This window comes from Mastigoproctus giganteus, chromosome 5 (assembly GCF_048544385.1).
Source record: "Mastigoproctus giganteus isolate SK-2022 chromosome 5, ASM4854438v1, whole genome shotgun sequence".
In the NCBI taxonomy this organism is placed as follows: domain Eukaryota; kingdom Metazoa; phylum Arthropoda; class Arachnida; order Uropygi; family Thelyphonidae; genus Mastigoproctus; species Mastigoproctus giganteus.
In genome coordinates, this window is record NC_143579.1 from 160127293 (window position 1) to 160153046 (window position 25754).

A 25754-nucleotide genomic window follows, 5' to 3' on the forward strand; every position below is an offset into this window, starting at 1 on the left:
TAGGCCAGAATACGCCCATTGGTGACAAAGTACGACGATTTGTATTCTAAAATTCCTATTTTGTTACTACCACTGCTATTCTGGCTTATTATTTGACTGTGTAACCTTTCTGTTACCCTGCACTAATCTTTTCAACCTCCGTTGGCCCTCGCATCAACGAGCCATCCAGGTGATCGCCATCTGCTCGATGTTATTTACTTATTGGACCAATGTCGACACATTAAATAAAAATCCCCATGAGATTTGCAGTCGCGGAGAACTCATACGCGCGTCTGGCGTTGATTACCATGCCACGTTTCAAAGTCACTTAAATCTTTCGTCTTCCCAATTCTCTCAATAAATTACATGCATACATACAACCATCCTTATAAAAGTGGTCAAATTCATATCCTCCTCATATATCTGACCACTTGCTTTACATGCTACGAAAAGGCGGTGCTTTTACTGAAGGCACAGCCCATAAATTGGCCCCCCAATGTATATATATAATAAAGTATTCAAAGAAGGGATTAACATGTTACCCTTTTAGGCGACGATGTTGCTGGGACAGTAATAGGCACCAAATCGTACAGACTGGCTTTACTTCTCGGTTGTTATTCTTTAGAGGGAATTAAGAGATATTGATAATAATAACATAAAAAAGTACGTTCAATTTTTAAGAGAACAGTTCTTTGGAATGGTGAAATGTTACTCCTACCCTTTTGCAACAGTCCGTGTGCTCAATAAAAATAACTAAAATCAATTCAACCAATAACCAGCAATTGTCGTACAAGGAGAGAATTCTTTTCATAAATATATTATTTTATCCTTTGAATTTTTTACCGAATACTTCAGTATGCAATATAAGCATTCAGTATTCATTAAGGCTATTTAACACTGTGTAAGATATGATGCTGATGAAGAAAGGAGCGCTTTAAAAGTGCTGTTTTGTGCAATCTGGGCAAAACTTATCGTTATGCTAATTGAGACAGGAGTGACCAGCCCACAGACAATTTAAATGTATAATTAGTAAGAAGCTATAGTCGATAAATAAATGAAAACTACAAAAGAACGAGTTGGATCTGATTCCAGCGTCAAATATCAGTATGCAAATATTCTTGTTTGCAGTTAAAAAAAAATTAAAATTTTCAGATGAATTATTTAAATTGATGGAAAATAACACCGAGTGTTTCTTGTTAATCTATTCCCTCTCGAAATAATAATTAAGATAAAAATGTTTTGTTGTAGTTCGATTGAGTTAATGCCAATGGGTCTGTTATCAGTGCAATCAGTAAGCAGACAAGACTTCCTTAATCGTTTCGCTTTATGTTTCTTGAAGCTAACTGGAATGGCGGGGAAGCTGTTAAAAGAGTTTCCCTGCTGAAGTTTCATTATAAATGCGGCCTTTTTCAGTTAAATAATTCCAAATATATTCAGATCGAGTGAAATCATCGAATTTTTGCCAGAGATTGATCTGCATTTGTCAATTTTTTTCCCCTTTCACTCTGGCGTTGCTAGAGAACTGTTGAAAACAGCAAAGGCACTTGGAAAAATGATACAAAGTTAACTTGTCGCTAAATGATAGATAGTTTACTAATAAAAGAGCGTTCGGAATAGCCTCCCCAGACGTTCACCCCTTAACTACAATCATTTTCCGTGAAAAGTGGTAGAGATCTGCTCGATACGTAGGTTCTTTAGGGAAAGTATTAAATACTCCAGGAGAACTTAAGTGTCATTAAGGGAACAGTTATATCAGTAAGGGGCTACTATTTTTACCTTCTCTGTCGTCGATAACAGCAGCATGGACAATGGAGCGATTAGAAAAGCACTTTTCGATATTTCATCGGAAGAGCTGCACCTTGGCTATGAAATACAATGCTTACAAAAACAGAATGCCCTCCGCTTGGAGATATCTGGCAGCTGAGTACAATAAATTCTATAATGAAAGAATAATCAAAATGCTTTGTGTTTTGTCATACAACTTTATCAAATATCAGTGCGATTTCTTCACCAATAAACGCGGCAAAGCATAAATGCAATCGGCTAAATAACCCCAAACTATGAGAACCTTACTATTATAAGGTTAAGAATCTAATCATCAAGGAGTGGATCGCGCCCTAGAGAGCTTTGGTCTGGTTTGGCGTTTAATGGCGCATGGGCCACTAGGCTATACCTAGCGAGGTTCATCATGGCAGGAGTGAGTCCTACGAGGAGTGGTCCTCTGTGGCCTTCAATTGGTAGCCACTATATTAAAATGTTCAATCTCATTAACCATAGTCAAGACAGACCGCGTAAAAACAGAAATTACAATACACGCGCCAAAGTTGCATATTACCGTTGCTCATCTAGGCTAAAAATCAATACCACGTCCGTTGTTATTAGATTTGTTAGTTCATCAGCAACTTAAGCTATAATGCTATAATTTAGTGAATTCATGAATTCACTGAAGCAAAATCCATCATTACCTCAGCTGTCGGTCGCCAGCACCCTCATCCCAACTGTATCCAGTCTTGGAAAACTGGGTTACTGTCCTTAGACATGTTACTCAAATAGTTCAAGACTCCAAAAGATAGCAAATATCTCCCATTTTCACTATCTTTCTTTTCAGCATCTATAAATCAGTGATAACATCAGGTACAGCAGAACAATCACGTTGCCACCTCTATACAGTTGAAATATAGTTTCAGTGGCGCTGTATACAATTAAACTACTCTTTTTATTTTGCAGGATTCTGGCTGTTGAAGTGGTCAACAGGAAACACAACCTTCTTCAAATCGGCATCACCGAGTTTGCCAACACTCTCCGAAATTCAACAGCGCCCAACCTTAAACTAATGCCCACCTCTCCCTAGAAAAATTCAAAATGATAACTGACATTATATGAACACCGTTGTTCTGGAAGACTTGATTTGATTTGGTTTTTAATGGCGCATTGGCAGCTAAGGCCATAATGCGCCAAGTCAAATTTAAAAGGCTAATAAACATTTTGGTAGCCTAGGCTACCACGTCAAGGAATTAACTATTATGTAAAAAAAGGGTATAAAGTAAAAGCATATAAAATATAAAACTTAGATCTTTGTATACAAATTAATAGATTGTGAAAAGTTAAAAACGTCGGGCATATTGTCTCTGTCACCTATTATCTTACTGAGCGTAAATGGTTCAGTCAAATTATTAAAAGCGGTAAAACACAATCATCGCGCTTCTATAAAAATATGACGGACGGTTAAAATAATGTTACACATCTCGCACATAGGTGGGTCATCCGCCACCAGCGAATAGGAATGTGTTAGATGATATGACCTATGCGGAGCCGAGCAAGAACAAATTCCTCTCTTCGGACCCTGCGTAGACTGGACTGCCATTGCGGATTACAGGCTTAATGTGATGTAGTTTATTTATAGCCTGTTTGTGCCAGGAATCTTGCCATTGGGAATATAATTCAGAGCGTATTATTTTCCTGTAGTCTGTATAGGGGACTAACAGGCAATTATTATCCAGGGAAATGGCTGATTTAGCAGCGGTATCAGCTAATTCATTTCCCCGGATCCCAATGTGGCTTGGGATCCAGCAAGGCGAATATCAAATTCTAATTCCACGAGAGAAAAAAGAATCTGTCGGATTCTGGACAGGATCGGATGAGGGTTATACCTCACCGATACTAGAGCCTGTAACATGCTTAATGAATCACAATAAATCATATACCTTTGGTAGTCGCGATTTTTAATGTGATCTAGGGCTGTTTCTATTGCACGCAACTCTGCAGTATAAATGCTAGTTTCTCGTGGGATCTTATTGGATAACGTTTTGTGAGGGAACACAACAGCAGATCCCACATGACATTCTAACTTTGAGCCATTTTTATAGACTAGAAGAAAGTCAGAATACTGCTGTATGTGATGCAAAGAGTTGCTGTTAGACAGATGGCGGTGTAGTTGTTGTTGTAGTGGGATTTATTGGAGCAAGGGCTGCTATGATCATATTGCGCCTGTTACTTTGTAGTGTTGGTCAATATAGGAAAGGGGACTATTCTCGAAGTGATTGTATGCGTTGATCATTTTTAGATAAGTGAACAGTTCTTATAAAGTGGCATCATCTCCAAGTATTGGATTAGTTGCAGAGGTTTTTGTGAGCTAATTAAAGATCTGAAACATGCTATTCTAGCTGAATGATAATGGGCACAATCAATGATAATGTTTCACAGTAAGTATGGAACTACAATGCGGGCAAAGTGGAGGATCTTCTCCTAGCAGTAAAAATAGGTGTGTAAGATGTGTATGGCCAATTCTTGCTCTTGCCAGCACGACCTCTTCCTGCCTGTTTGATCGGGAACTGGATCTCCACAGCTGTGGATTCTGTTCTATTTCAAGAAGTTTGTTACCTGTTTGATTATGCCACATTTCAGAATACATTTCAGTACATATCCGCCATATGACTGGTTTATAATCAGAAAAAGGAACTGGGGATGGAATCGAAGCAAGTGGGGTGTTTTGCTGCTTCGTCTGCACGCTCATTTCCTGGAATTCCAACGTGGCTGGGTATCCAGCAATACGTGACAGTCCGCTTATTTTTATTGAGATGGCATAACTGTGACCTGATTTGTGAGAGAAGTGGATGCAAATGTTGTGATTTATTCTGTAGGGCATTCACCGCACTAAAGAGTCTATATATTATTCCCCGGGTGTTTGGAACATCGTTAAGGAGATTTAAAGCAATTTTGATTGCGTATAGTTGAGCGGTAAAAACACTGCATTCAAGTGGTAATTGGACAGAGACAGTGCATGTAGGACTCATTACTGCAGCTCCCACGGATATATCAGTTTTGGAGCCGTCCGTGTATATCTGAAGACTGAACATTGGTCAATGCATGATTCGCATGTAACTGTATAAGACTGCGGTTCGATAAGGAGTGTTTTCCCACTGAAGAAAATAGTTGTGGCAATGAGGTATATACATTGCCCATGGTGCTTGTACTGCGTCTGTAGCTTGAAAGTTATTTCCAAGGTAGATGTTCCAATTTGGAGCTACCTTTTGTAGCCGGATACCAGCAGGTTTGTTTTCGTTGGGTTTATTTCTACATAAGTTTTCCCACTGCGGTTCAAAAATATATGTCCAGATGGGATGAGACGGGTGACTACGTAATTTGACTGTATAACTAAGAAGCAATACTTTTCTCCTAAGATGTACTGGAGGTTCATTGGCATCTATATACATACTTTGCACTGTGGAGTCTTAAAGGCCCTTAAGGCAATCCTGAGAGCACTAGGCTGGATCGGATTGAGCCAAGCCAAGCCAATGCTGTCTTACGTGCAGAATCATAAACTGTGGCTCCATAATCTAGATGACATCTTAAGGTTCGATATAGGTGCCGAAGAGTGAAGCGATCGGCTCCCCATGTCATGGAAGAGATAACTTTGAGGATATTTATCTTTTTCATGCACTGACTTCGTATTTGTCGTATATGTGCCTGAAAGGTAAGTTAGTGTCAAGTATAAGGCCCAAGAACCTTTGCTAAGTGGTATTTTTTGGGTTCCTAATATTAGCTCCGGATCTGGATGGAGCTGACGCTTTTTGCAAAAGTGGATAGCAGTTGTTTTTGTTGCAGAGAGACGATAGCCAGTGCGGGACGCCCACGACTATTTTATTTATCGAGAGCTGCAATTGTCGCTCAATGAAGCGCATGCTTTGCGAGTGATAGGATATAGTAAGGTCATCTGCATATAAATAGGTGTCAACATTAGTCGGAATATTTTCTATTGCATTATTTAGCCTAACTGCAAGGAGCGTTGCACTTAGAACTGATCCATGTGGGACCCCTTCCCCCTGACAAATGTACGGGATAGTGAATTGCAGTAACGCACTTGAAAGGTCCTGTTTTCTAGAAAACAACGATTTCACAGTATGAAAACACAGTGGTAGCTGACCCCGGAGTCCTGTGGCATACAGATTTTGAAGTATGCTATACCGCCAGGTGGTATCAAAGGCTTTTTCGATATCCAGGCAAATCATGACTAGATGTTCTTTACGGATAAAAGCATTGCGTATGTTGGATTCTGCCTTGACCATAAGGTCTAGAGTTGGTTGACCGATTTTTCCGAAATACGTACTGATTCTTATTCATCACCGAATGCGAGTCTAAATACCACACTAAACGAGCGTGAATTATTTTTCTTGTGTCTTACCTAGGCAACTGCTGAGAGATATTGGCCGATAGTTTCGTGGATCTGATTGATCCTTTCCAGGTTTAACAAAGGCTAGAACTATTGAGTGGCGCCAAGAAAGAGTAGTAGCCATCTGAGAATATCCGGTTGAAGTATATTAGTAATGAATTCAAAGCTTGTTTGTTTAAATGTATTAGCATTATATAGTATATCCCATCAGGCCCTGGTGCACTATCACCCGACCTATTTAGAGAGCTCTCTAGTTCAAATAGTGTAAAAGATCGATTACATGAGGAGATGCCCTTGTATTGAAGTTCAGGTTATGCTTTTCTGCGTTAGCTTTTAGCTGTGTATCACCACTTTTTGAGTACCTTAGGTTATTGGTAGAATGCGGAACAGTGATTGGTAACAGCCTTGTTTGATTTACCAGAAAGGGATACAGCTTCCAAAATTGACCGAGCCCAATCTGATATTGATCTGTCTGGGGGAAACGTTACCTCAGTTTGAGTACCAGTCGTTATTTTTCTTTGCACAGTACTGGTTACCGCAGTTGGCTTTTGGACTATATCAACGAAGCTGGGTCGAGTGTTAAATTGAGCCTGTACAGATTTTTTAGCTTCTTGGTACAAGATGTTTTTTTTCGACTTTGACCTGTTGAATGTTTTTTTTTTTTTTTTCCTTTTTCCATAGAGGGAAATCTCTGGAGTATGTGGACCCTTACAATCTGGAGTATGGGGTAGTATGTAGACCATTACAATTTGAGCTGCTCTGCTTTGCAGTCAGAGTGATTGTGCTCGCGTGAACCGCAATTAGCACAAGTGGCTGAACTTCTACACACGTTTTGGGAAGGCCCAAATTTTTGGCATTTAAAACAGCGTGTTGGGTTAGGAACGTACTATTTTATCTGACAATTCAAATAGCCTGCTTTGATGGATGCTGGAGGTTTGGGGCTACCAAATGTTAGTATTATATTCCGAGTTGGAACTAGAGCATTGTCTCGTTTTGCGTTTATGCGCTTTTCATGCACAATTCCCTGGTTTTGCAATTCATTTTTCAACTCTTCTTCTGAGAGATTTATGAGATCTCACTCAGCTATCACACTCTTGGAGGTGTGTGGAGTAGCATGAGGGAAGACAGTAAGCGATAATCATCCAAAAAGATGTTAGTTTTTGGAGCCGTTGTGATTGCCGTTCGTCTGAGACCTCAAAACGAGAAAATGGCCCGATCTCAGACCCTTAGTTGTTTTCGGGGATATTATTAGATTTTCTAAATTTTAAAAGTCGAGAGACTACATAGAGACTGCTCTTGAGTTGAATGCAATACAAGGTGCACTGGATGCCTTCTTTATACACTGTCTGTTTTTGACGTTTAGCACTGCATGAGTTAGAGTATTCTATCTCATGAGTAGCTATATTAGGATCCCTATGTCCTGTAGGAGAGATCATTTTGCTCCTTTTAACCCAGGAAAGATAGCTTTTCTTTCCAGGTTACTGGCTCCGCCACAGGGAGGCAGGAGCAATGCCACAAGAGTAACCAAGCGGCTGAGTTAGTTTGGTTAGTAAGATTAACAAGAAATAGAAAGGTGAATTTCCTTCCTGGAACTCTTACTTTTTGTAGTGCAAAAGTTTCGCAATACAAATAAATAAATAAAATTGTATTTAAAACGTAAAGGAAACTATTTGCTTTGCACACACAATATATAGATCGCTTGGTTACACTAATAATCACTTGGCACCCGGGGCCCTAATCTGGAAGACCAGCAGCATCACTGTGAGTTCCCCTCACCACGTACAGGTGCCCACGTCGAGGGTTTCTGGAAGACTTGTGATTGTAGGAGTCCTCTCGCTGCCGTCAGGGTCCTGATCACTACCCACATTCAACACAGCTCCATCTTTCAGGCAGGTTTTTACCACATCAAATGTTCAAAAACATTTGACGAGGTACAAACATAGCAAATCTAAACAGATTCGCTATTGATACATAGTAAAGAAAAAAATTCTTAACAACAGGTTCAGCCCTCCATAATTCAACTATTCCTTAAAGTCTGCTTCTTCTGTGGTGACTTAACATCGAGATAATGATAATACTCTGAGGATTATCTCCTATCTCGATTTTAAGCCACATTAATCAGACCTTATCTTTGTGAAGACTTTACTTGTGATTAAAATATCAATGTTTCATATTGTTTCTATAATTATGACTCCTCCGAAGTTATGAATCCTTCACATTTTAGCTTTAAGGTAACCTTGCAATTTTTGGATCTTTGTGTATTGAAATTACTCGAAAGATTCTCACCCGCTCTTTCTCTGAAGTTCCAGGATCACTTTGAGAAGCGTCTCGAGAAGTAGAACACCAGCTCAGATTTCGTTACTGGAGTTGCTTGCCAACCTTTCTCTCAGTATTGCGTGAAATTGTAGTGTCGATCTGTCGTGTTCAGCATCCCAACCGAGTTTCGAGAAAGCAGAGGGTTTTAGACGTTTTCCGAACTGAATGAAACATTTATATGACACCGAACTATCACAGTTTTTGGTGAAACAGAACGGATGCTGCAGACATTTTAGTCATTTTGAAGCAAGTTTACACGTACAGTACAATGTCGAAATTATGCGTTTTTCCGTGGGCCAAGAATTTGGCAGCTGGAAGAAATGAAAGAGCAGATGCAACGTCCTATATATAGCTCGATTTTTCATAGAGAAACTAAGAATTAAGACTAGTTATTCGTTCAATCGAAGAACCAATAACTGATGTTAATTCGCTAAGTTGCTGTATGAAAAAATCGCCAGTTATGTTTCTGAAAGAAGAATCATTAAATTGAGGTAAATAAATAATTTTCCTGTTTATACTGCGGAATAACCGCATAAAGTCAGAAAGAATACAAGAACCACACCGTATTTAGCAGCGAAAGGTGGATTAGAACTACGGTCCACTTCCACGCATCTATTTTACAACCCTGAACGATTTACTAAAGACGTTTAAATGTTCAGTGAAGGATTTTTGAACTTTTAGACACTTGTTTGTAAAAAAAAAAGCAACTCTTCGTCTACTTGTATCCCAACACCGCTGCCTAAAAGATTATTAAGTAGTTCATAAGGCTGTGGTCTCTCAAAATGCATACACATCTGTTGCTTGTTGTAGGGTTTTAGGCCCAGGCCCATCAGCAACTTAGGCCTTATTGTGCCATACATATGTCTGTAAATTCCGTGCGTTCTGTAGTCGATCTGCTGCTTGCTGAATGAAAAACCCCAAGGTCTTAATTCTGTTAACCACCCGATCAAAACTGAAGGACGATAGCAAACTTGTTTTCTGACTTTATGTTCATTTCATCTTTACTTTCAGAATTAATACTTTGGATCCGTCAACTTACTGCATAAAGAACATACGAGGAACTGAATTATGGTCAACTTATCTTCCAAGTATGGGAAAACAAGAATCGAAGAACAGAAAAGCAGACTCCTCTCGCTATAGCAAACTGAATATATAAAATCTGGCTAACAGTACAGTCTGCGATGAGAATTGGCTCCCGGTTTATATTTATATTTAATTAAAATCCATCTCTGGATGAAAAGCAGATATTTCCCTATAATGCAGCTGCTACAAACCATAATAATCGGATAATGCAACGTGCTGCTAGGTATTCTGCCTCGCCTAATTAATTTTATTAGGAAACAAGTAGTAGTCGCAGTAGCTGTTCCAGTACTTTCCTATAGTAGCCCGTGCTTCGGGCGCGCATAACATTTCTCACGGCACTCCCAAAACAATATTAGAGAGCGAACAATTATATGACGTCTCCATGCCGCGTGGTTAGTTTGTGTGCGTGTTTCGTGCCACAGGGAAGTAGATACACCCAAACCTACTCATAGAACGCGCTCTGCTGAATGAAATTTTTAATGAATAAATGAATATTTCCATCTTCTGTTTGCATGAAATATTCCAACGGAAAACTTATTTATTAATATATATATATATATATATATTTTTTTTTAATTCAAGCATTTCTGCCCCTACCGAGAGCAAGAATCGAGCGAGATTTGGAGAGCGCATGCTTTGAAATCTTCGATTCCATGGTAACAGATACAACAGCACAGACGTGTTAGTCGCAGTCATGCTGCTCCTCCGATGCAGTCGCACTAAAAACGGTCTATGCATCTGCTCCGTTGTCAGCGATGGACACTATCTATCGGTAAGCATTATGATGAATATTAATTATTTTCATCCATCAAAATACGGTCTTGAAAGCCGAAGTGGACGTCTGACACACATTTTGATTTTATTTATTCAAATTTGACTACCGGGATTTCTCTGATCGCGTTAATTCTTTATTAAAATTCCCGTTTAATAATAATTCCCACAAGAACTGGTGGTTACGTTTAAATTCTATGAACTTGTAAACAAAGTATTTTGGGGAAGAATGGAACTCGGTTATGGGATGAAAAACTGGTTACTTCTTTATTAAAATCCGTGTGCAGTAACAATGCCCACGAGGACTTGTGGCCGAGTCGAAATTCTTTGAACTTATAGACAAAGTACTTTTGGGAAGAATGGAACTCGGTTAAGGGATGAAAAACAAACTTGAGTAAAACTGCGAAAGAAGATATCTGAAGGAGTATCTTTTAATAATCCTGTCAGAAAGAGTTATCGAAGACGCAGAAAGCCAGCTTTAAACTTCCTACTTCCTTCAACTTTTTATCTGAGCGTTCCGGATATCCTAAAGAAAATATTATCTGAAGAGGAAGTATAGGGATTATTAATATTGCGAAGCAAAATAACTTCTCGATAATATTCTACCTCTAAAAATGTAAAATACAGTTCACCGAGTTTGAATTTTAATGCTCCGATGGTTGAAAAGGACGTCATCTGGAAAATAAGAGAATGAATTGCCTTAAGGGTGATGCATTGAGTAGGTTACGTATCCACAGATATAATTTTATGTTTTGAAGAAAGAACACAAATGATTTATTCAGGGCAATTCATGTGAATATAAATTCAATTTTTTGAAAAAAATCATGAAACAAAGGATTTTTTAGGATAAAAGATCAATGTCACTGGCGAAGTTCATCGATAAACAGACAAATTGAGTTGGAGTTGTGGAAGAGGTTCCGAAGTTCAATGGTTAATGAGTGGCTCGAGTAAAAAAAGCATCCATCGGCTTAGCCGTTGTAATCAGTTATCTCCAACTTTCCGCATCAGTTTGCTGAAAAGTTTTGTTAGCATTTCTGTATATTCCGATTCTCCAACTTTATACAAAAATAACCGAAAGAGTAAGGGTGCACTTAAGAGGACAGAAGTGCAGATCTCTCCTGTAGTTTACAGTTTTTATTCGAATTGAAGCGTAAATGTTTTTCGAATATAGTTTAACTTCTAAAATAGAGTACTTGAAAAGTTTAGCATTTAATATTGGCCAGTAAGGTTTCCACAATCCTTAACAGACACATAAAGACAAACATCGTAGTGCAAATATTTAAAGTAACCATATGTTTAACTTGGGCAAACTAATATTCATTTTGAGTAAGGCTACGCAGTAGCTTCGCTGCCTGCAGAACGTAATAATCCACTCCAAGAGTGATGTTGTGGCCCGACAGACAGAACCATCTGCGACTACTACTCAGCACTTTAGAAGCTACTTTTCAAACGGCTTTATTTTTATTACTCAGGAGTGTCTGTACGCAGGCCTCGTACTTTATTCTGATATTTCATTTTTCTCATGCACTTTCACCATTCTTTTTTTTCTTAGATGGAAATTACTTTTTCAAACCAACAAGCGATACACAGCGTGGTGTTCAAATTTAAGTTGTTCCATTATAATTTTATACAGTTAAATTTTTTGAATTGGTTTTTATTAGGTTATGAATTGCCCTAACAATCAGCATATAAAAAGTTTATAATTCTGAGCGTAATGGAATGTTAGTCAAAAAAACATCTCCAGCCCCAATCTCAGCAAGAAACATTAGTCTTTTTGTCCTTCTAAGGAAAGAAAAAAAATCTTTAAAGATCTGCAGGATTTTATGCATAAATGAAATGTAAATATGAAAGGTATATTATTCTGTGAAAAAAATCTGCGATGTTTTTTTTTTCTATTTAAGAGTTTGATCATTGATTTATTATTTCAAGCATGTAAGATGTACATTTTAATTGTATATCGTACTCAATATGTACTATTTATCTCAAAAATATATTGTATGATAGTTAATTATAGTTATGACTCAATGTTCCGCAGAGAAAGAATTATTAACTGCGGGCTGGAAGTAATTAAACTGGAAATTTAATTTAAAGTTTAAACTTGTTATATAATGGAACATTTTAAAAATCCTTTAAGGAGTTTTTTTAAATATAGGCAAATTTCAAATGACCAAAAACTAGGACAGAGATTCAATAATGTGCTCTATTTCATGTCTTTCAAATGAAAGAATCTGTAAGGGGCGTTTTGATTTAGCTACATACGAGAAAATCACTTATATTCTTCATATTCTTTGGAGATTAGGTTAAACATAGAAATATGTTTTCACATCCCCATGGCGGAGTGCAGCTTGAATTGCACATTTCGTCCGTTCACTGTGGCTATTGCGGGCCACTACAACAAGCGGGATTGAAAATAGGCATATGGTATCAACGGAATGCTGAAATAAAGCAGAGATTACCGACGCAATAAGAGAATTAACTTAGTAACTCCAGAGTATGTTTAATTGGCACGTCGGATTGGTATGATTCTCATATCTATACACAACATACGCCAAATTCCTTCAATGTATTTCTCAACAAAATACAAATCGTGCAATTTACTGAAGATAGAGAAACACAGGAATCATTAGTATTGGTCAAACTACCGAAATTCTTAATTGAATTCACGAACTTTTGTTTTTTTCCCCAGTTCTAACTTCGTGATATTAATTTCCATCTGCACACTACTACGTTCAACTGACGTGTTTTGTTTTTAACGCAACTTCAAATCTGTGATTCTTTCTGCTACCAAAGTGATAGATATTTTCCGATTTAAGTTTTACTGATTTAATGTCGATTTTAATTTAACTCTAAATCTAAAAATTTAGCAATCTCTCCTTTGCAAGCAGTATTGAAGGAAACAGTAGGGCCTTGCTTGGTTTTTATAACGTGCCCGGCCATTCTGTTAAATATAACGAAGAACGGATAAAAACCTAAAAGTCGCTTTCATGGCACCATATAGAACACTTTGTAGCAAACGTAACACCATATGGGTGATAGTCAAAGCTTTTCTCCAGTGTACCATGCAACTATTCACCGAGGCATAAGTCAAGGACCAGCCATCAGTTCGAGAGTGATGGTTAGAATGTTTTTGTTGTTGGTTTTTGGCTTAACGACACAAAGGCTACTGAGGCTAAATTGTGTCTGCTCAGTTTATTTAGTCGAAATATACTGCTGTAGACGTTAAATTAAATACTCTTGTATAGCCCGTATGTTTGAATATAAGGGACAATCAAACAAAATATGCCTAACCGTAAGTTGACTGTCACAGGATGAGCACTGGGGTGGATCTTCTCCCAACAGCAGGGACAGATGGGTATGATGAGTATGTACAATTCTGAGTCTTGCCAGTACTACCACTTCCTATCGTCTGTTTTGTCGAAAGCCTGAGAGCCACAGCTTTGTTTCTTGTTTTATCTGGTAAAGTTTGCTCTTAATATTCCTTTTCCAGATCTGTGACCAGTTGTCGTAATTTGCTTTGCGAATAACAGGTTTATAATCAGTATAAGGAACCTAATGATGTTTAGCTGCGAGGTCCGTACTTTCATTTCGCGGAATGCCAGAGATCCAGCAAAAACTGATTGAACACGCTGCAGGAAAGTAGCTGAGAATGAATGTATTTCAATGTAGGATTCTCATCTTCCTTATGTCAGAAACAGCACTGAGGCAGTCGGTATAAATTGTGACAGGTGAGATAAAAAGTTCAATGATGGTTAGAATACCATATTAAGAAGTCCATAGACAACATCGTGGCATTACGAAAGGAAGCGTCTTGGGGCTATGAAGGATTGTGTGGCAGAATATATAGTGTCAGTACATTCACCACATTCCCCAAATTTTTCTATTTTGACGAAAATTCGGTAACTAATTATGGAATCAGTAACCGAATTTTGGTTAAAAGGTAAATTTCTGTTTCAAACTTTTAAGGACAAGAGGTAAATTGCTGTATCAAATTAAAGCAGCAAATTATTTGGTGCTTTGAGTTGATGCAACATAATGTTGCCGAATAATGTAGTTCGACTAATACAGTATTTAAATAAGAAATGTTTATGTACACTGTCCAAATCATATGCGCATTCATTTTACTGCGTTTCTGTATTAATACTGATTCATTTAATTTTTCTGAGTGAGTAATTAAGTAAAGCTTAAATTAAGTTTAACAGTCCAAAAATGTTAGCCCTGAGTGTAGTCGTAAATCGGAGGCTACCTAACATTTTTGTATATTAAGTTATGATATTCACCGACAGAGACTATCCTCCATTCCACCCTTAATCACATCCTCCTCAAAAAGTGCTTGTGCTTTTCGGGAAAAGAATACATAAAGCAATTGGCTTTCGTCAATATCTCTAGCTTCAATTTCTGCCTGAACCAAGGCATGCAAGCATTGTTACAAGTTATTAATAAACCAAACTCGAAACTGTGAAGTTGAGAAACCTGCCTTTTGCACAGAAGATAGTTTTTTTTTTTTTTTTTTTTTTTGATTTGGTAGTTGTTGGCGCATCGGCTTCTGTGGCCATATTGCACCTCCCAAGGTTTTTTTTGCAGTACTTTGATCCAAGCCCGAGGCGAGAATCGAACCCGCGACCTTTGGGTTGCCGGGCAGGCACTTTACCCATTCGGCTAGCCCGGTCGGCAAGATAGTTGTGTTTTGGTCTCTTGTCTATATAGACATTTGAATTTTTGTTACACGAAAGAGATCTCATTTCATCTTACTTGTCTATATGTCTTGCTTAATCTCCTCTTATCGAACACCTTTATCTATATGCCTCATTTGATCTCCAGTGGTCAAAAATTAGAAGTATCTCGGATTGAAAGAAATCTCCAGGTCTTTATGGCATTTCTCCATTGGTTCGTAAAACTTGTGCCCCAAATATTACTCCTGTTTTGTGTTGCCTTTTATACTCTTATTCCATTACTTTTTCATAGAACTCTTCTCACATCCAGCCAGATAATCTCTTCAATCTAATTAACAATAAACAATATGAATTCCATCACTACTAATCCATTGATATCTTGGCTTATATTACAATCACTAATCTGTGGGAAATGTTTATGCAAAATCGTTGAATAAATTCAAAATTATCAACATTTCTTAGCGTTTTGATAGGATTTGAGATATGGGAGTTCTAACAGGCTTCCATTCCGATTGCTTTTCTTTCAACCATTCTTTCCCCCCTCTATATTGACCCTGCACTTCGGTGGAAACTGCTTTCCACAGTTTTTCTGGTGATAGTACACTACATGCCGCCTTCCAGTCAAACAAAACTCTACTTTACACTAAAGCCACGTCCCGATTATCTGTTACAGGTTACTGAGATACTGGTCTCTAGAAAATTCTCCGATGGAGAGGAGAAACTTTTCCAATTAACTTTAGTCTTTCAAAAACTCTTGTTCTGCTCTTAGATCTTTAATAACATTATGATGGTTTCTAGATAAGGATGTTTTTAGAGATATTTCCATGGAGAGATACTTTCTATTAAACGTGTCCAAAAATTAAAAACATCCATTCACAGTTCAACTCCAGACTGGCATAGCAAGCTTTTTTTTTATCTCCCGAACTTTTGTTCTTTGGAAGAATATATCTTATTTACTGTACTGTATTTCCTAATTTTCTTGAATCTATGGTATTGATGTTTTAGGGCACAAAGGCAACTGGGGCGACGTGTCTATTCTTGTGTTGTACTTTTATGTACTAAATTCTGTATTTATGGAATTCGGAAACCAACAAACTGCTTCTATATTCTTAACCTTCGACTCTTAAATGGTACTACAGTGTTATAGGTTATAAAACCCTGCCTGTCTTTAAAGTCTACGTAAAAAATAACCAACATGGACGATCAATCACACCCAGCAATTCTATATTTGTCTAACAGGTTAATATCGCAGTGGCATTATCTTTATGTTCATTCAGTCTAAAAGCCGTTGATTTATTCAGTTAAGATTATCAAAGAAATAAGGTGTATTAAAATAGGTATAAAAATGCGAAACTGAAAATTACTGTTAATTGTGATATTAATTTTAATTTTTTCATGGGTTCATCCATATGATCCCAGCGTGTACTCTGGAGTCTAAATTTCACAAATGAGTAAGCTCCATTAGCAAAAGAATAAATCAAAAGGAAAACATCTACAACGTTTTCCTAAATGATTCTGTATCAATTAGTTTGTGGTAGACAGCTCAGGGGTACTGGTTAAATTACACACGGCACCACGATACTAATAATCTCTGATAAATTACAACGCCAAATAAACATTAGTCTATCCCTACAGGATTGACTGCCTGAATTAATGCAAATGTGTTTCTCACTAACGAGAAAAAAAATATTCATTTGTCAGGGAAATAATTTCTATACTTCTTATTGCAAACTAGAACATATTGATGACATCTCTGTATTCAGCGATGGTTCATGTTTAATAAAACTGCACAGATATTTTTAAAATAAATTTTGTGAGGAAGATATATATTAAGCATATTTCTCTCGACTCCTCACTGAAAATCTCTCATTATTACTGGATATTAGCATCTCATAAATGTAGAATATGAACTGTTTAATAATATCTGCTAAGTAAGGGATGTAAGCAGGATCATTAAAATTAATGAATATCAACAGTGAGATATGAATTTCGAGAAGAATCTCAGAGGGTTTATTCTTTAACATTTGTCGTATTATCTCATGAGAAAATTCCCACCGAAACACGCTGTTCTGAATCAACAGTTAATGTAATATCGTTAAGGGAATACGTTACATTAAAAGTACGAAGAGATTACTTTTTGTAAGAAGTGATTAATCTGAGAAATGCATTGCAAAAAAATTTACAATCCATCGCTCTGTTTGTTAACGATAATGTCTGCTTTCAGACATTATCGTTATGTATAATGTAAACACCGTTTGTTTTTACAAGTATGTACTTTAAATACAATTACGGCCTTGAAGGGTCTTCTCTATCGACGAAATTTATATAGATTTCTAATGAGCACAAAGCTGATTGAAAAATTTTACTTTGATTTGGGATATAAACGAAACGATTTCTAACCATATGTATGTATAGTGGCACAGTTCAAGGTTTCACCAGAAGATGGAGAAGTTTTCATTACATATTTAATATCGCGTAGAAGCCCTCCTCGTCTGTTGAATAGAACAAGAAGGTGCTAAAACTAAAAAGATAAGCAGGATACTTAATATATTCCAAAAATGAATATCAAAGATAAATCTCAGACGTTGGGCAGACCAATGGCAATCATATTTCTGCTTAGAAATCCACTATTCCAACATTTCACGTTTCTACAGAGGGAATAGCATGTTATCAACTATTTATTATACAGCTTAGGGATGACGACATGTTTCTGGTCCCGGTGTCATCATTTACTCGTAGAAAGGGCCGATAAAGTGATTGGCTGTAAGTCACATCACAGTGACAAAGAGAGGAAGATGACACGTGATTATTAACAAGAAAATGCAGTTTCATGTACAGGATGAAACGCGGAATTTTGTCCATCCACAAGATTTGAGCTTTTCATCCATATTTATTCAAAAGAATTCGAATCTTTTGGTATGCAACGAAGCAATACGGCCATGAGGCATCAATATATGAAGCCTGAAAAGTTCATAAACCATATATGCTGATATTCAAGCAATATTAGCAATTGTGAACTCAGAAAAGGATCGTATTTTCGTCGTTGACATCTATCCAGTCATGCCAACGGATGTCCGTAATCCTGAACACAAAAGGAAGTAACTAACAAATCAAAACCATAAAGTATGATATGACCACTGCCCTCTATAGTTTAAATAATTGAAGATACTTTTTACATTGATTAAATATTAATTAATTTGACTTTGATTTATGTTAATTCTGTTTTTTATTATTTGGCTTACTGTTTATTTGCATTTTCTTTAGATCTATCGATTGTCTGAGTTTATGTTTAAATAGACTTCGTTTGTTACGTTTCCTTATTTGTTATAGAGAGCATTATTATTTTTTTTTATTAATTGTATTATGCCAGCTACACCATCCAACTTTCCCAGAAACACGCATCCTATTTACAATGCTGCCACAGAACAATTGTGATGTACAGTTATTTCAGATTCCTCGTAGAAGGTCAAATTCGTTCTCAATATAATGTCCATATCACAACGCAATATTATGAAGGTATCTGGCACTAATAACTTCCGAACATAAGGTTTTGATGATCACCAAGGATCCGATTGACAATCCAACTGCTTGGACTGTCAATTGGATCCAATTTGAATTGAAGTCCAATCCAGCAAGTAGATGTCTAAACCAGGAATTGTGGTCACAGTAAAGAAGTCAACTTTTCCTCAAACCTAAACAGTCCCAGCAGATAACAGTAAAGGCTAATACTTCAATCAATCAATCAGTCTCCACAGTCCTCGGAACCACAATAATTCCCCAGCATCACAGGACATCCATCGCGGCAGCAACCACAATGCAATCCAACAGTTAATCTACAGAGGGCAGTGGCTATTCTATACCTTATTCATTACTTCTTTTATGTTCGGGATCGCACAGGGACATCTATACGATTGCATTAGGATGGATGGCAGTTAACGAGTAAAATACGATTCTTTTCTGAGCTTACGGTTAAGTTTCATTTTTGGGTGCCAGTCATATGCTTCCACCCGGGGGTTGGGGGTAATGGCCTTCCTTAAAAATGTAAGTCAATTCTAATTGTAGAATTGATTTGTTTCCTGGTAAACAGGATTTCTTTTTTATAGTTTTGCAAATACCATACCACGTTTGTCTAAGAGAAAAACGTTTAAATTCAAGTTTCCTGGAAGAAAAAAGAAACCTATACTCGAGGTTGTGACAGCTCAAAAAAATTCGGGAAAAAGGGTTACCAAACAGGTCGGCTTCGGATCCGACCTGTTTGCAGGTCGGATCCGAAGACCAAGAACAAAGTTCTGAACTGGAAATGCTTTTTTCTCGTTTCTCCCTTTTCAACATACTGCATGGAATATTTTATCCCTTTCGCCTCAATAAAGGCAAAGTCATCAATAGTTACTCACGACATTGTCTTCGTTACACTGTGAATGTTTTATTAGTCTTGCGTAATATTTATTAAATTGATTTCAAATTTATATTAGGCCATTATTGTCACCAAGTGTGTCCCTCAGCACGCCTGTTTTCCCGAACGAAATTCTTTAAAGGAACCATCACTGATTGGGCACATAGACGTTTTCAATTTTGTAGAACATTGGTATTCACTTATCGCTGCTTCAGCATTGCCTTTGTGCGCTTTTATCAAACAAATTGAGAGCTCGATCAAGTTGCGTGTTTCTTTCAGATTGTCATGTTTCAGTTCCACTTACCCAACAATACTACTTCGTGGCTAAAACACGAACTCTGCCACTCTACATACTGGATGTCTTACTACCCCATGAGCGCATAGCGTCACGAATGATTATAGAACCAGAGTGTAATTGCACTAGGAGTAGTCAAGACACGAACGCCAACACACTTCGGAATCACGCTAATTTGTAGACCATACAGAGAAAGTGTATAGTTTGCAAGGAAATGCAATGCTGCTTCCATACAAAATACAGTACCAAGGCAGAGGAGCAAACTTTCTTTATCTATTTTAATAAGTTTCCTGCATATTTCGACACTTAATCAACATAAAATTACAATTACTTTGAAGTACCCGAAATTTAACCATATGTTTTCTACAATAATAACAGAAATCACATCATATAGATTCGATAATTGTGTGTTATTGGGTTTAACGGAGACTGTGGCTATAATGCGCCTATTCACAGAAAACAAATTTAGGCATAATCACTTGTTTGTTTGTTTGGGGATTTTTTTGGCGCATGGGCGTCTATGGCCATAGTGCGCCATACGTAGGTTAGTATTTATGCTATTTCTTTATGGATCGAGAGTCAGGAAACTGATTTTTGACTAGCTAAAGGAGGTGGTATACATTGATCGCTTTGAGAAAGGTAAAAATCTTTGAGACATCTGTTTTATTGCCCAAAAGTGAAATAAGCGTTAGTGGGTCTTCAGTTGGTCTTTGGTTGGGGTGGAGAGATTATGGCGTTCTATCGCAAATTTTGTGCATTCCACAAGGATATGTTTCACTGAAAGCACTGTTTTACAGTGATCACACTAGGGTGAATCTCCCCTCTTAAAAGATAACCATGAGTAATATTAGTGTGACCTATTCGGAAACGAGCTAGTATTACCTCTTGTTGTCGAATTGCACTGAGGCTTGAAGGCCATTGCACAAGATTTGGCTTGATACTTCGAAGCTTATTTTCAAGTTGGTTTTGCCATGTTAATTGCCACTGGTACATGCATTTTTCCTGTATTATTCGTCTATAATCTCGATGTGGAACTCTCCACTGTACATCAGGTGGTAAGTCGGCCGCTTTTGCGGCATTGACCGCTAATTCATTTCCTGGAATTTCCATATGTCCTGGGACCCAACAGAAGTGTATGGTTCTTCCAAGCTCAGATAAGGTGTATAAAAAGTATTTCTTTTACGACTGGTGGGTGATGTTCATGGTGTTTTCCTGGGCTTGAAGTGCACTTAGAGAATCAGAGAATATTATACTGCTTTCAATATTGGAGGACTCGATATGCTTCAGTGCAACCTGAATTGCCATTAGTTCGGCAGAAAATATACTGAACTCATTGGCAGTTGGTAGGGCAATGTTATGTTCGGAAAAACTGCGGCGATTCCAACGTCATTCTTTGACCCATCTGTATGAACTACAACAAAGTTTGGAAACTGCTCCACCACTGCAAGGTACAATTGCAAGAAATTCTTTATGTAGTGCAGATTTATTTCATTTCTGAAGGTATTTCTCACATAAAGGTGGAGTGATGCTCCACGGAGCAAGGAATAGTGGAGGGTTTTTGAGATATTATCAAAACTCAGATTAAGTTCTTCTAGAAGATGTCTTATTCTTATACCTAACGGTCGGTTAGCAGTAAGGCGGTTATGGTATAACCTGCTGTGTTGGGGGTTGAAAAGTAATTCCTAATTTGGGTGTTCAGGCATAGATCTAATTTTATATGCATAGCGTAATATAAGTTGTTGCCTTCTGATAGAGAGAGGGGGGTTCGTGAGCTTGGGCGTACAGACTATGTATTGGAGACGTACGATATGCATCTAGAGCAATCCGTATTACACTATGATGGAGAGGATCAAGCTAGCGAAGGACACTAGGTCTTGCTGCTGAGCTATACACTGGTGCCCATAGTCAAGCTTTGATCTTATTAAAGATCTGTATAGCCGTAATAAGGTAAGGCGATCAGCTCCCCACTTTGTTGCTGAGAGAACCCGGATGATATTTAATTTTTGTTAGCAGGATGTTCTTAGTCTTTTAATATGTTCCAGGAAGGTAAGTTTATGATCTAAGGTGATTCCTAAGAATCGACCTAAGGTAATTCCTAAGAATGGACAACCAATAGCAGTTGAACTGCTATTGGTTGTCCATTCAGTTGTAGTTCCGGGTGTGGGTGCAATTTACGTAGTCGGCAAAAATGGATTCACAACGTTTTTTTAGAACAAAGCTGAAAACCATTGGTTTGTGCCCATGCACTTATCTTATTTATTGCCCCTTGTAACTGTCTCTCGATCGTATTCATATTTTTCGCATGGCAAGAAATACTAAGGTCATCTACGAACAGTGCCTTATCGATAGTGTTTGGAAGTTGTTCAGCAATGGTGTTTATCGCAATTATAAAGAGTGTAGCACGTAGCACTGAGTACAGAGCTCTGGGGAACTCCATTTTCTTGAAAAAATAGTTCGGACAGCGAAGTTTTAAATCGAACCTGGAAAGTTCGCTTGTCTAGGAAGTTGCGTATGAAAATCGGGAGATGGCCCCGAAGTCCATGGCGATGTAATTCGCTGAGTATTCTATATTTCCACGTGGAATCATAGGCCTTGCTGATGTCAAAGCAAACCATTATTCCGATCTAAGGAATGCATTCCGAATGGAATTCTCTAGTCTTACTAGTATATCTAGTGTTGACCTGTTTTGTCCAATGCTGAATTGTGCAGAATGTAAGAGCTTGAAAATTTCAAGGTACCATATCAGTCGATGGTTCACCATCTTTTCGATAATTTTGCAAAGGCAACTGGTCAAGGCAATGGGTCTATAGCTAGTAGGGTTTGTCGGGTCTTTTCCTGGTTTAAGGAAGGCAAGGACTGTAGTGTGGTGCCATTGTTTAGGGAATGTGTCTTCCCGGTAGAGCCTATTGAACAGATCAAGAAGTGACTGCAGTGATTCAGCACTTAGTTCCTGTATCATCGAATAATGGATAGCATAATCACTTGATTTTGTTTACAGAGATATTTTAGAATTTATCATATAGTCCAATTATTTTCAGACAAGAGAAAAACTCGTTGATGTTTGTTTCATCTCCAATAATATGTTGTAATGTCATTGGTTCTCGTAGATTTCTCAGGGAAAATAGGACGAATGTTCTATCCTGTTGATAGTATGTTTAACAATCAGAATTTGATTGTTAAATTTGCTGAACAGTACGGACACCGAGGAGAATCTTCGCCTGTAGGGAGAAATAGGCGAGTAATGCGGCTGTGACCAATTCTTGCTCTGGTTAGGATTACTTCTTCCTTTGTTTTCCCGGAAGCTGGTGGCCCATAACTGTGGATCCGGTTTAATTTGAAAGAGCTTATTATCTGTTTTAGTTTGCCATATGTGTCCATTGTTCCTTACATATTTTTTGTATATTAGATTCGTAGTCAACATATGGAACGAGAGAACATGATTAATCTGAATTAGAAGGATATTTGGCGGCATAGTCTGCACATTCATTACCACACATAGATTAGACCAAAAACTAAATTTCAGCATATATAGAAAACCCACTAATAAGGGGATGCTTTTGTATTTCCACAGTTATCATCCCCAACCATACAAAAAATCGGTCATGCTGAATCAATTTCGTAACGCCTTTAAATATTCTTCCACTCAGATTTCTCTAATGACAGAAATAAATGAATTAACTAGAATATTCTCAAATAGGGGTTACCCGCTAACCTATATAAACAAAGTTAAAACAATAGCCCGTGAAAAAATAAACAACAACAACCTCGCAACAAACATAGCACAAAAATCCCACAAGACCAAAATACATTTCATCACCATTCCATATGGCGAGTACTGGTACAATAAACTTAACAGAATATGCAAGGGAAACGACATGAAAATCATAGCAAAACCCATGAACAAATTATAAACAGTCTTCAGAAATCGACCTTCAAACACCGCATTCCAATCACAGAATGACGTAGTATACAGCATCCCATGAAAAAATTGCGACGCTGTTTATGTAGGATCTACAATTGGAGTAGCACACCTTCGAGCAAAACAAAACCAAGCTTCGGTGCGGGCGGGTCGTTCAAATGCTTGTTATTGCTATTTGGTTTTTAGGAGCATTAGCAACTAAGGCCATATTGCTCCGGGAATATGCTGTGGTCATTCCCTGACCTTTCCGCATCCTCCGTATTTGGTGGTGACGGGCTCGAACCCCGGTCTAATCAAGAAGCGTGTGCTACGCACTGCTGCTCCTTCCCACCTGGCTACGGAGGCGCCGGTCGTTCAAATGCATCGGAACCTTCGTTCCACGCAAAAAAATGGACGACATTCATTCGGCTTTAATAAAACAAAAATTATAAATATTCAACACAACTACCACAAACTACTTATTGCTGGAAACCTTAGAGATAAAACTACATGAAACTTCAATCAATATCCGTAGACCATTCCTATTGTCCGACGATTGGGCACTTCTACGCCGCATGCGTGAAGAACAAACACTACAACATAAGACAAAAGTTTCGGATTAATTGTGAGTTGCTCTATTCCTGTGAACATGACGCCCCGGAAAGTTCTTGTTGATTTGGTAGTTGTTGGCGCATCGGCTTCTGTGGCCATATTGCACCTCCCAAGGTTTTTGCAGTACTTTGATCCAAGCCCGAGGCGGGAATCGAACCCGCGACCTTTGGGTTGCCGGGCAGGTACTTTACCCACTCGGCTAGCCCGGTCGGCCCGGAAAGTTCTAAAGGAATGTAGAGAATAATACCCCCCCCCCCCATATCCTTTAAACTTTTTTAGACCCCTAAATTTAACTGTAATGTCAAGCTACTGGACCGAAGAAAATAATCGGTCCATATTTATTAAGCGGTTTAGACCTTCAAAATTTAATTTTATGCTAATCCACGTAATGGTTTCCTTGCTGCCAGTGGTATGGTGTTTGAAGACAGAAGTCTTGAGCGCTCATGGTTGAGACCGAGGTGTCTGAACGCTACAGTTCGGACAGTGGGGAAGTTGTCCCACATGTTTTGTAAAATTGATATCGTATATATCAATTTCGTATATATCGACTTCCCAAAGAATTATTAGCGCGCTGGACCAGGAGAGTTGGTTGGAAAAGAAGCTTCCTATATATAAAATAAAGGTAATCCATGATGTTTCATAATATAATAGAATATAGGAATTATCGAACACTTAATAGCTCTCTATTATCAAATTCATTTCAAGATATCGCAGTGTGGCCTGGGATCCAGCAAAAGATGACTATTAGCTGGCGTTTCTGAATCAACGTACATCTTATAGTCTTTATTAAATGATTCTTTTGTGAAGAGGTGTTTTGTAAGGCTATAAGTGAACTCTGCGAGTCCGTATAGATTATACTCTTTGTTGGATAGATGGAGAATATTTTTATGGGCAAGCTTAACGGCCAATAATCAGCTATATAACAGCTACATTCGGTGGGAAGTGATACAGAGATGATGTTTAAAGGGAAAACTGCTGCAGAACCTACTCTACTATCAGACTTTGGATCCATCAGTATATATTTTTGTAATGTTTGAATTGATATTTGCAAGGGAATGTTTTCCCCAGTTTAGGAAGTAATTGTCGCAGGATGGTTTAATATAGGACAGGTGTGGTGGAAAAATTTGGATCTTGGAGGACTTTTTCGAGGTGTACACTCCAAGTTTCTGTTAGTGCCTGCAATCTGATACCAGTAGGCTGAACTGCACTGGTTGGTTTATTTCTATAGAACATTTTAAATTGTGGATCACTAAGTATAGGCCAAATTAAATGGGTAGGCATGCTTCGAATTTTAGCTGCATAATTCAGAAGTAACACCTTTCTTCTGAGACAGAGTAGAACTTCATGGGCTTCAATATAAAGGCTTTGTACTAGCGATGTTCTATATGCTCCTGTAGCAATCCTGAGGACAGAATGTTGAATAGGAGCAAGGCGTGTTAGCACGCTTTCCCTGGCAGAGTCATACACTGGGGCACCATATTCAAGACGAGACCTAATTAGAGTTCTATACAATTTAAGCAGGGTATAGCGGTCTGCACCCCATGTTGTCGAAGAAAGAACTGTTGACT